Below are 11,512 nucleotides of genomic sequence, written 5' to 3' on the forward strand. Positions count from 1 at the left end.
CAAAGAGAAACGGAAGACAAAGGCGCACAAGGAAAAGCGCAAGTCAAAACCCTTGTAAAAGAGCGCAAGCGCATCATGGTTTAATTCAAGGAGCATCGGACTCTCACCCATGCAATTTGTAAATATAGACGGGCGGTGGAAAGGAAGCTAGGAAGATAGGAGGACAATGAGAAAAAGGACCTAGGCTACTGCCGGCCATGTAAAAAAGGGGAAAAAGGGCCTAGGCTACTGTCGGCCATGTAAAAAAGGGGAAAAGGGGATGACCGCCCAAAAGGGATTTAGGGTTTTGTATATAAAGTTAAAAAGTGAATGAGAAGCTCATTCTTGTGTGTGGCAAAAAGTGACTCTCCTCTTCTCCTTCTTCTTCTTGTTCTTGCTTGCTTGAGCTTGTGCTTGAGAGAGGGAGTGTGAGAGTGTGAGGGAGTGAGTGCATGAGGGTGAGGGACCGAGGAGGAGAAGCTCTCCATCTTCTCCTCTCTTCTTCTATTCTCTTCTTTTCTCTTCTATTCTCGCGGCTATGGAGCTTGGAGCGTGGAGCTTGAGGATGGAGCTTGCTTGAAGCTTGCACTTGGATCATGGAGCAACCAGAGTGCGCGGGAGAGGAGGTAACTCGAACGGCATGGAGGTAAGCGCACTACACTCGTAGATATGGATGGCACATCGACTATGTGAGAGGTAGCCATTAGTGCTCGGCTTGGAACACTTGAAACAATAAGCGGTCTGCAGGTCTTGGCGGTTGAGCGAAGGCTCACACATTTTGGTTCCACTGCCGAGACCAACGGATTCAAGCCTTGAGCGCTTGCGCGCTTCGAATTGAGCATCAAAGTAAGGGTTTTCCCCCAAACCGGTGCTTGAGATAGGTAGGAAGTGAGGGGGTTGAAGATGGTATTCGATCTCCTTGGCAAGTAGGTTTTTGCTTTCTTGAGATTTATGTTGTGAGATGGAGTAGTGTAGGTATTTACTTTGTGATTTGGATGCATTAGAGTAGGAGAAAACAAAGAAAAACAAAGAAAATAAGCATTAGGGTTTACTGTTGCAAAACAGGGCAAGAATCGTGCAAAAGTGGTAAAAAACTCGCTTGTGATGCCTAAGGTCGGCAAGTGAGTTATTGGGGGTGCCTTTACCATACCTGGAAAGGGGTATAAGGGCCAAAAGTGGCAAGAAATGCCACATTATGCATTGTAGGGTTTCAAGAGAGCAGGAGAGAAGAGGAAAGCTTGGTGAGGGAATCTGCTTCAATCTTGGCATCAAAGAGATATTGGGCTAGCCCAGGTAATTCTACATCTTCCCCTACAGTAGTAGGACCAATCTGGAGCTGCTTGACAAGGGGGAAGGCCTCCAGCACCCGACACGACGAAATTCGTGAGAGTCGACGAATAGATGCACGGCGCCCGGCGCGTCCGAGTAACGACGACTCTGGTCCGAGGCCTAGATTCGGCCCTTGGACCGCTCTACTAGACCCACTCGACCACTACCACTCGGACGCCCACACTCGGGTCATCCGAATCGAGCACTCGGACTAGCCACTCAGCTACCTGACCCTGCCTCGGCCCACTCGGCCACCTAACTCGACCTTGGTCCACTTGGCCACCTGACTCAACCTCGGCCTACTCGGCCCTCGGACACCCGGGCAGTCAAATTTTTTAGTCAGACAGTCACACACGACCCTAACCACTCAGCCCTCGGACATGCCGAATCGAGCACTTGGACCTTGCAACTCGGACCAGTTGGGCTGAGTATGCAGTTTAACCAAATTTTCAGAAAACTTTACCTGACCCAGCCAACACTCAACAGCGCGAACTGTCGAAAGCCTTTAGGACACTCAGAACTTGATTCTCGCACACACAATAGGCAAAATCGTAGGGCGTAGTCGCTTAGTAGCTAGGGGTAGGAAATTGTGAGACCATGGACTTAGATGCAACCTGCTAAGTGGAAAAGCCTGATTAGACCCAAAGACGAATGAGGCGACGAATTAGGAAAACTCTGAACCCCGAAATTGACCCCACATGCTGCATAGAGCGAAAGGCGCATCGTAGATCCACCATTGGGCCAAAACTTCGAGCAAGTGGTTCAAGATTTGGAGGAACAATCCTCCAAGCTGTGCATGGTGCTTACCGTAAGACCCTGTGGGTCGGGGAGAGGACCGCCTCTCGGACCCTCGCAAAGGGGGCCCTGCCCCCTCTACGCCCTCCCCAAGTAGGATGGAGAGAAAACGCACACCGCAACAGGCCCTCCAACTTAGACCCTCGGGTAGTAATGGCCCTACGCGAGAATGGAGGCTCCCTTGAAAAGGAGCAACCAGAAGCCCGCCCCCGAATAGAGACAAACAGAGACCCTAGAACGTTAACGGACCAATTTAGCCATCAAGGGCAAAAAGGCCACACTACAAGGACACATGTACATTGTGTTCAAACTACGTCTAGTCAAAGCAGAATGCAACATCATCAAGCTACCAAAGCGGAGATGATTAGACATGGCAGTCCTGACGATAGATGTACCCTGAGTAGCGCTGCACAGACAACTCAAGATCTTTGTGGAGAATCCACGTCTAACTGTGCAGCTAGGGACTCAAGGGCATGTATCAGAAGGCTGGAAGCTGTAAACCAAGACCCGGATGATGAAGACATAGTACCACCTGCTTATCTTAGGGTCAAACTCACCGCAAAAAGAGAGCATAGTATTGATGCTCTCATTGATGAAGGAGCAGATTTCAATATCTTGACTTACGAAGCATGGACCCTACTAGGTCAACCAGAGCTCCAACCGACTGATGCAACTCTTAAGCCTCACGAGGAAAACCCACAAGCACTTCTAGGGAAGTGCAGAATCCTTGTAACTATTGAAACAGAAAGCTTGCTAGTCCTGTTCTATGTTCCTCCAAATAGCGAGAATTATGGAAAGGAAATCCTCCTAGGAAGGCCCTTCAAAAAGGCAACGAAGTGTGAAGCCAACTATATAGCATAGAGGATACACCTAGCACTACCAGGTGTGAGAATAATCGCGATTTTTAGCAGGGGTGACCTCACCAAACCTCGAGAGAAGGGCAAGGAGCATTCTGACATGCCAAGCAAGCCTAGTAATGAGAGCAGGGAGTTGTTGAAAGAGTTGATACAAGCGCAGGTTGAACGGAGAGAACCAGTAAGTGAGGCCATACTAGAAACAAAGAGGGTAGGAGATAAGCCCAAGGATAGGGCTTGGACTTACAAATATCGTAGAAGATCACGAAAGAAGCCCAAGGCTTATAGACGAAGGCATCCATGGAGAGCACACACAACGCCACGATGGATATCCAAGGCATTGCTTTGTGCTCAAGGGTATTATGCAGGCAATCGATGGATTTGGGTGCCGAAACCCCCTGCTAAACCACCTCGGTCAGGAGCCCAAATTAGGTCAAAAGAAACGAGGCATGGGAGGATCTCTAAACGAGAACCCGAACCTCGGACCAAAAATATTAGAGTGATTGCACCCCTCACGATTGAAATCAAGAAACCGAACATGACCCATCAATTACTAGATCCTCAGCCTAGCGTGCCTAACAAGCAGATATCAAAGGGATCCGTCGAATGTGCACGAGGTCCACTAGTGGCCAAGGAGCCTTTGACTTCCCAAGGGAACAAGGAGCACCACAAGCACAACGTCACTCATGATAGGGCTGATTGCTCGGCAAAGCTAACGACGGAATCCCCCATCAATCACAAGCAAATCATTTAGCCGGTGCAAAGTCTACCTAAGAGTCCTAGGTCCCCTACGTCCTCTCTTCCCAAACAGACCCTAGAGGCACAACGACAGCTATCAATGGCAAGGGCTCACTCCCAACCTCTGTCTCCATTAAAGCTTCCAAATACCCAAGAGGGGAAACATGACACTAGCCGTAGCTCTCGGCCCAAGGATACTCCCGTGCGACCCAATGTAACTAGATCAACTCAAGATCGATCCACACAGGTGAGTGTTCAGAGGACAACAAAAGACACGACCACGTCCGATTGCCCCAGGGACTCCATACTACGATCCACCAAGAGTGACCAACCTACTGGACTAAACGTCACTGCTCCCAACCAGGGATCGCAACAGTCAAAGCCCTCGGCTGTGACCACACCCCTTGCGGAACGTGTCCCTAATACTTCATTTAAGGAGAAGGTGCCGCAACCAGTAGCCTTGACAACTCCCATCCGTCCCAAGCACCTGAAGCCTAGGCTCGAGGAGAAACCCCTCAAAGGTGTGGCCAAGGAAATGACGCACCAAACCACTCAATCTAGCAAGGCTATTCAGCGGGCCGCGGCTATGTTCCATGAGGACACACTAGAGAAAGGAAATGCTAAGGCCCAACCAGGCACAACAACAGTTGACCTAGTCCAAGGTCTTGAACAATTGAGAGATATGCCTTCATTGACCAAGAGAAAGAGGAGAAAACAGTGCAAACAACAGTAGCTACAGGTGGTCGTGGACCCCAAGAGTGTTAAAACCAAGAGCGCTGGAGAACTGGGGAATAAAGCATAATGTCCATCCACCACTGAACCCATTGATGTCCCTCCTACTAGCGGTGAAACCTCAGACACATCCATGTGCTCTAAAAAGTTAAAGCAGCCGTTGCCATCAACAGTTGCTTCCAATGCTCAATCCACCGACAATAGAACTCTCATTGACCAATCAAGAGTGGAGATAACGTTGCCACAAGAGGGCGACAAATTCATACCAGCCACATCCAAAGAGAACCATGACGCAATGACAAAGCCTCAAGAGAACCATGGAAATCCCAAGCACATGAGTACTCCTAGCATTGATCAATCTTGCTCTTCTAGGCCTGAGCCCCCAGCTACACTAAAGCCCAGGCAAGCTCCTAGAGCCTTGCGTGAGATGGAAATTGAGCAAGCCCTCGTCAAACATAGAGGTGTCTCAGAATGCCTAGCTGAGTTGGATGCCAAGCTCAAGGTGTTCGCACGTGTCTATGTCCTGGTAGACATGCGCGCATTCCCTAAAGAGCAGCTTGGAGACTACTTGCCTTTCCCTTTATCTTGGGAAGAGCAGGAACACCTTGATGAGCACTATAGCAAGCTCCTGCATGAACGCTTGCTACTCAACTCGGGTGAGGAAGCCGACGAACTGCGCTTAACTATCACATTCAATGAGGCGCTCTACCAACCAAATCTCGTAGACATAAAGCAACTAAAGCAATTGTCAGGAGGCTGAAGTCGATTTGAGCAACGTTGGTGTGAAAGCCGCATTGCAATGGCCGAACTAGGGGCTCAGATCATGACAGTCTTTGAGGAGAGATTGGCCAAATGGCGATCCCAAAGAGACCCAACCTATGTGGCAGCAACTTCCCTTCGAGTGCTGACTGCCATTCGAGGCAAGGACTTGGCTAAACTAAGCCAAGAAAACCCTCTGCTTGATAAGGTTCTCAGTGAGGAGGAGTTACATGTTGCCAGTAGACTCGGACAAGGTTCCATGCTACTCGATGTGGCAAAATATTTATCAGTATTGAGTAAGCTACCACGTGTACTAGATGGGTGTGCCATGCTTTAGTACAATCCCGAGTTCTACAATTGGTTTCTATCCTAGTGAAGTGACAAGGATTCGAAAAAATGTATATATATAAACAATGATTTTTGTGTCACCCTATATAGACATTATCAACACACACAAGCAATAAAAAGTCAAGCGCAGACAGAAGAATCGAGGCCAACAGGCTACGCTAGGCCGGCCCCCCTTTCACTAGATCATGTCTATCTCTGGGCAAAGGGCATGCACCCCACATTACCACCATGGAAAGCCCTAACCAACATCCCTAATGATGTAAGCAGGGCGCAATCCCTCTCTACACACTTTTCCCTTCCCAGCCTATCCTTCCGAGGATGAGCCCTCCAAACGCAGGACCACCAACCGATGCAACTCGGCGCGAGTCAAGATCTGCTCGTAGTTAGCGGCCAGAGGGACACCATTACAACAAGTACAACATGTTCCACACCTTCTCTTCTAGTCATATGTATTTGACAACCCACACTGAAATCCCTCCTATGGGAACAATCTTATTCCGTATCAAGGCCTAACTCTTGGATTGCATCTTGCAAGCTTCCAAAAGGAAAACATGGAGAACCACGGTCAGCTGGCATGAAAAGACGCTCTTCGCAAACGACGGGAGCACGCGGCATGCGTCCCTCCACCGGTGCACTATGTACCCACTCTCAAGAGATATGCAAAGAAACGGAGACCTAAACGGCACCATCGCAGACGAAGGCCTAAAAATCCTCGGACCAAGAAAGTCAAATCTCAACTAAGCGTGCAAGCCGTGGCAACACCAGTTGCACAAATCCCCCACAAGTTCTCAAGCACCAGATGCCCAAAAGTAGGAAAGGCGGCTAGGAACAGGGAAGAGTTCGACGAATTAGTTAAAAGCATTTTGGAACTGGCAGCGGCCTGGGACTATACCATCCATGTCTCGGCCGACATGTGCCCTACCCAAGCTCACGACAATCCCACACCAGCACCATCCTAGTCGCCCAACCAATCGGACTCTCCCCGCCTAATAGAAATCGACTAAGCCCTAGGATGTATGAGTAGCTTAACAAGTTATCAGGATCTAACTTTTTGTCTTTTGATGGGTGAAAGGGAAACTCCCCACTCGTGCAACTTCTGTTGCCTATAGCTAATGTATGCCGCGTCTTTGACAAGCAATCGCATATGCAGTGCGACTAACATCATAGTATTTCGAAAAGTCATGTTTTAACATAACTACATCTGTTGAATTACTTAACGAAATCAAGCATGTGCTCTCACGACGTGACAAGTGGATGCAAGATAACACAGGTCTTCGTGCAAACATGTTCAACGCTTGGGTCACTACAAAACCACGACCATGTACTAACCGCAACAAAGTCACGCTACTGAACACGAACCATCACCCTCGCGAGGGCACACATCGCACAAACCCACGCATAGTCATGGGTTTTCTTGGGTCACGCTCTGCACTCACGATGGGGGGCGTTGCAATCGTACCGATATCGCAACAACGGCTCCCCCAACAATAAGGCTAGGGAAAACTCATCACGGTCACATCCATTTCCTGCGCCTCCGAGGCTTGACATGTCCCAACCCGTTGAAAGGCTCACAGCCCCCGCATATTGCAATGGTTGTACTGTGGACCAAAAAAAAAAAGAGAGAAAATAAAAAACACACCCACGTGCATATCACCACACCTAGGGGTCCTCAAAATTAGGTGCGTCCAGTGACCTTGGTCGGCTGGCTCCGTCTCTGGTCCCCTAGCCCCCTAACATCACCCACAATTCTTCAGGGCACATCAAGAGCAGGACAGTCCTAGGAAGCTTGTCTCGCCTATGGTTAAACCTGTCACCCTCCTACACCATTCCCACAATGCCCTCTCACACTCTGCCTTAAAACCATGGCACCCAATTGGGGCACGCACCGCATGAAGGGCCATGAATAGTACACCGTTCTCATCCACAGGCCAATGTCGCCCACCTCCGGATCGTACACTATTCATGTGCCCTATCTTGCTACGTCTACAATCACAATGCACACAATGGCGCACCCACCTTCACATGTACTTCTTTCGACCATAGACCACTCTACTTCATCCACACGACATTATGAGTCACCAGGTCGCAGTCTTCTACCTACATAATATCTAAGTATGCACGGACACTCACATAATATCTGCACTACAGTCTATACACAGTTTGGGCCCTCTAGTGCAAGACAATACTCTAGGCTTGCTTAGAGTTTGACACGTCTCCCAAACTAGTCAAAATATGTCTTGTGCACAATAAGAAGACTAGCACTACCCTTAGGGAGAGACCACATGGGAGGTTTTTCAATTGCAGGTATTGACGACTCCAACGAAGGTGCTGTTCGCTCTTCATCAACACTCAACTCTGAATTCCTATCATTATCAACCTGTAAGCCTGCCAAGAATCATCATACACTGAATCCCCAACAAACCGCCACTTGTACTCCGTCCGTGCAACCCCCCCAAATTACAGCCCTACCACCAACTCCCATCGCCCTACCACCTACAACTTAATCCACCAACGTGCCCCCAATGACCTTCCTCCCCACCACTACCAACACTCCACCATGGCAACCCCCACCGTCCTTGCCACCCACGTCTTCGGTGCATGCTAACGCCTACTACCTACGACGATGAGTGCCATGGGACTAGCACTCGTCTAGGAGGGGGTAATGTTAACCCCAACACGAAGAAAGCAAAATGAAATAAAAAAGATGCAGGGCAAAGGTGGAAAAAATGTAGCTCAACTGAAGAAAGAAGAAGAGAAAAGGCCAAAAGCAAAAGGGCAACCTTAAAAGTCCAAGGCAGCTGCAAAAAGGGGAAATGTGCATTTTAAAATACAAAGGCGCACCCTAAAATCTTGTAAAAGAGTGCCAGGCGGTGGAAAATCCGGAAAGCTAAAACTGAAGACAAAGACAAAGGCTAAGGCAAAGGGAAACGGAAGACAAAGGCGCACAAGGAAAAGCGCAAGTCAAAACCCTTGTAAAAGAGCACAAGCGCATCATGGTTTAATTCAAGGAGCACCGGGCTCTCACCCGTGCAATTTGTAATTATAGACGGGCAGTGGAAAGGAAGCTAGGAAGATAGGAGGACAATGAGAAAAATGGCCTAGGCTACTGCCAGCCATGTAAAAAAGGGGATGACCGCCCAAAAGGGATTTAGGGTTTTTTATATAAAGTTGAAAAGTGAATGAGAAGCTCATTCTTGTGTGTGGCAAAAAGTGGCTCTCCTCTTCTCCTTCTTCTTCTTGTTCTTGCTTGCTTGAGCTTGTGCTTGAGAGAGGGAGTGTGAGAGTGTGAGGGAGTGAGTGCGTGAGGGTGAGGAACCGAGGAGGAGAAGCTCTCCATCTTCTCCTCTCTTCTTCTCTTATCTTCTTTTCTCTTCTCTTCTCGCGGCTATGGAGCTTGGAGCGTGGAGCTTGAGGATGGAGCTTGCTTGAAGCTTGCACTTGGATCGTGGAGCAACCGGAGTGAGCGGGAGAGGAGGTAACTCGAACGGCATGGAGGTAAGCTCACTACACCCGTAGATATGGATGGCGCGTCGGCTATGTGAGAGGTAGCCATTAGTGCTCGACTTGGAACACTTGAAACAATAAGCAATCCATGGGTCTTGGCAGTTGAGCGAAGGCTCACACAGGTAGAAACTGATTGTCTTCCACTCTTGGGCACAATTGCCAACTCCTCTACACCTGACATTGCTATGCTAAGATGGATTGTATATATTAAATCTCTCAACCCTGAATTAAAGCATATTGCAAGAAAGGTGAATCTAGTTCCCTGACATGCTGCCACGTGTAAGATATGGCAATGAAGAAGAGTTGATGGAAGAAGATGAAGCTAAAGAATCTATACTTCTTGAATTTCATTCCATGGTTGCTGAAAGTACATTTTTAGTTGCTGCATATGCAAACCCAAAGCTGAATCTTGCAGGTGAAGCTGATCTTTTTAATGGTATAGCATTAAGTACAGTAAGAATAAGAAAAGGTATTGTTGTAAATCAGCATATAACAACAAAGATCAAAGATTTATCTATGGAAGAAGGGTGCTCAACTAAAAGCCAACATGCTCATTGCATTGCTCAAGTTCTAGTTCATCTCCTTGAAGAAGATTGGCTGAAGATCGGCGAGCACAATGAAGAAGAAAGAGACTTGGACTGATGAAGAGTGCAAGCATATTAAGAGGAAAGCTTATGGCTTCTTTCTTAAAAATGGACATCTATGGAAGCACGCAAAGAAGAAGAAAGGAGCGCTTATTCAAGTTTTAGGTAATAAAAGGTTGCAACTATAGGTAATGAAGGAATTTCATGAAAGCTTGTGGGCTAGCCATAGAGGTATATGGGGAACCTTTATTAAAGTCAAAGAAAAATATTGGTGGTGGCAGAACATGTGTCGAGATATAGAGCATTTTGTTGAAACCTGTTATGTGTGTCAGATGTATTCTATGGTCAAGCATCGAGATGGGTTACAACCAAATTATCCCTTGTCTATACATTATAGATGGGTTATTGATCTTGTAACCATGCCTACAGGGATACGGAATGTGCGATATTTAGTGCTTGCAAGAGAAGATCTAACCAATCAAGTTGAAGGTAAAGCTTTAACAACCAAGACCACTCAATCTATTTGTTGCTTTTTGCTTGAAGAAGTATTTTGTAGATATGGCTGTGTTGGCAAGGTAACCGTAGATAGAGGAGAAGGCACACAACTTCTTTGCTCAATTGGGTATCAAGTTGGCTTTGACATCAGCCTATAATCCTGAAGGCAATGGAAAGAGTGAGAGAGGGCATCAACCTATTTGCAAAGTTCTAGCAAAGTCTTGTAGAGGAAAAATCAAAGAATGGCCTAAAATGCTACATTTTGGATTATGGGTTGACCGGACTACTCACAGTACAGTGACTGGCTATATGCCAGCTAGACTTATGCATGGACAACAACCAATTATGCCAATTGAAGAATCTATTCTCACATGGAGTCTTCTACCTTGGGAGGAAGGCATTAGTAGAGAAGAGTTGTTGACTTTGCACACATGGAAGCTAGAAAGAAGGCCTGAAGATGTTCAAGCAGCCATTAAGAAGTTAAAAACAACAAGACTAAAAAACAAAAGAAGATTTGATAAGCGACATTGACTTCGGCCAAGAGCAATTCAAGAAAATGACTGGGTGCTTGTCTATGGCAACAGCCTAGATAATCAATACAGTGCTTCTAAGAAGATGGTAAAGCATTGGTTTGGCCCGTGTGTGGTAAAGGTCGTTCATGAAAGTGCCACATATTCATTGGCTGAATTGGATGGACCAACATAAAGATACCCATAGTTGGAAAAAGAATCAAGCTCTTCAAATGAAGAGAAAGTTCAACATATGAGTTAGAAGACTTGGATATAATTCAAGAGCATGAAGATATAGAGGAAGAAGAAGAGGCAGAAGATCAAGACATTGACATGGCAGAAGATACTTCTTCTGACAATGTAGATCCGTAAGACTTTGGCACATGCCAAAGGATGTGCAGGTTAGGAAGGGGTGAATGTCATGCCGCTACATGCACATCTTGTGAAAAACTCTAGAGTGCGGCTTTCTTATAGATCTAGAGATCCAATGCCACTTTAGGCATTAGTGTTAGTGTCCATGGTTCAAAAATATTAGATTTTCGGACAAGTTTTAGTCAAGTTTTGATATTTTAGATATTATCTCTTGTAAAAATCCATAAAACTATAGACAACTTGTAGATTAGGATGACATGTAAAAGAAAGCATGTAGCTTTCAGCCAATTTGAGAGGTTTTTATATAAAAAGAGAGATTGACGAAATCACGCGACGCGACTGCTGTTTTCAAGCAGTGAATAGCACTCCAAAGTGGAAGATGAAGGAGTGATCTGGCAGAATTCTAGTCGGGTGTCCTAGTATTTTACCCCCCTTTTGGAGCCAAAAGAGGCATCACATTGGTGATCTGAGTAGCATAAAGGAAGGTATTATTTTATACATGTTTTTGTCTATT

Source organism: Lygodium microphyllum, chromosome 5 (assembly GCF_053477565.2).
Source record: "Lygodium microphyllum isolate KBCC chromosome 5, Lygodium_microphyllum_v1.1.10, whole genome shotgun sequence".
Lineage (NCBI taxonomy): Eukaryota > Viridiplantae > Streptophyta > Polypodiopsida > Schizaeales > Lygodiaceae > Lygodium > Lygodium microphyllum.